Below are 1,695 nucleotides of genomic sequence, written 5' to 3' on the forward strand. Positions count from 1 at the left end.
GAAGCTAATATGGATGTCTTCTTAATTACTTTTGCATATAAGCCAGAATTTGGGTTTAGATTTCTTTTTCCTGTATACGTATGCACCCACAGCAAATGGACTTTAGATCTCATGTTCTCAAGCACCTGGCTTTGAGCATTTCTGGCCTTCGGCAAACAGTGACAAGGAAGCAATTTGTCCTCTGCAGCTTTACGCAGACAGAGGTGTATTTTTAGGCCATCTCACAATGAGTAACGCACTTTCCTTGCAGCAGACATGTACAGGGTGGGGACTGGAACCCAGGGCTGTGCGGTGAATGGACGAAGAACGCTCGGAGAAAGCTGCGGTACGTGTGCCGCTGCCGACCCAGCTCGCTTGCTGCTGCCCCCGGCGGCAGGCCGCCCGGCGCTGCTGAAGCCCGGCTCCTCGGGAATGCTGGGAATGTTGAGTCAGGGACTGGCAGCCCAGCCTGCCAGGCTCGGAGCTGACTGAGGGACACTCGCTGGGGGACAGAAAGACGAGGGCCGGGAGCGCGCAGCCCCCCCAAGGCAACAGCGAGGTCCCTCTGCCTCGCCCCGTGGCTGCTCGGCGGCCCCGGCTCTCCCTGCTGCCTCCTTCCTCCGCGCGAGAGAGATGTCAGCTGAACGTGATGTTGTAAAATCCATGTGAGGACGAAAGACAGATGCAACGATTTGAAAGGTGAGAACCTTGAGGGAGAATATGGCTGTAATGCATTGCTGTGGATATATTGTGATTAAGGCAATTGCTAGTATTGCTTTCTGCAACTGTCTATAGTTGAAACTGGAAATGAAATTGCAGAGATTTTTTATATTGCCTCAGAAATACACGGTAATAAATGGGACCAAGTGCACATCTTCTGGTAAGAAAGTGCCTCTCCCTACAGAATCGTCAGCCAGAAACCCTTCTTGCAATTTTTCCTAAAAGCAACCATAGGAGTCTCTTTTTCTTGCTTGCTTTTTTTTTTTTTTTTTTTTTTTTTTTCCTTGCTTGTTTTTATTTATTTGTTGGTGGTGGTGGTGGTGGTGGTGTGTGCCTGCTCTCCATTTAACAATACTATTGCTATTAAAGTTTTCTAGAATATAATTGCTAGGCTTTGGAAATTCCTGGCTTTATCTGTGAATGCTGGGTAATGTTTGATTTAAAATTGTGTCAGGAAAAAAAAAAAGAGAGATTTCTGTTCTCTTTCAGTGAAGGGAAAGCAGAAATAAACAGGATATTATTTTGTAGTTATATAATTAATGAATACTTCCAGTGGTTGATCTTTTGTGATGCTGTGTGATTTTTGTTTCCTAAGATCATTTTAGGTAGGACAAGAGCGATGCAAACGATTCATTCCACGCACATATTCACCGAGGGTACACATGTATTTTGCTGAGAGCACTGGATAGCGATATGACAGAGGTGCTGCACATATACATATGGATATATTATTAGCGTGTGATTGATTTCTAGGCGGCTACCTGCTAAGCCCGTGATGGATGGATGGGAATCTACTCCCTTAGCGGCGAATTGATTATTTCCCGTTTGATGGACAGCCAGGCCGGCCACTTGCGCTGGCAGATAGAAGCTCGTTGCAAATTGGCACAGCCAATAACTGCAGCCAAGAGGAGGGCAGATCCCACTTGTCAGGGTTAGTTTTCTGGTCGGCTTTTTAAATCAGTGCTTTCGCTGAACTATTTGTTCGAGATTTGTGGT

The 1,695-nt window shown here is 46.3% G+C and overlaps 1 protein-coding gene across 1 annotated transcript in view; it reads left to right on the plus strand.

Moving 5' to 3' along the window:
- The first annotated feature begins 538 nt into the window (after window positions 1-538).
- Window positions 539-1,695, plus strand: part of LOC122185055 (ERC protein 2) — a 158,047-nt gene continuing 156,890 nt past the window's right edge. The window contains exon 1 of the mRNA XM_042880533.1: window positions 539-678. The gene's annotated coding sequence lies outside the window, so the exon portion shown is untranslated. The remainder of the gene's footprint in view (window positions 679-1,695) is intronic.

The sequence above is a fragment of the Lagopus leucura genome, unplaced genomic scaffold (genome assembly GCF_019238085.1).
Source record: "Lagopus leucura isolate 7727_CA_CO unplaced genomic scaffold, USGS_WTPT01 Super-Scaffold_100026, whole genome shotgun sequence".
Classification (NCBI taxonomy): domain Eukaryota; kingdom Metazoa; phylum Chordata; class Aves; order Galliformes; family Phasianidae; genus Lagopus; species Lagopus leucura.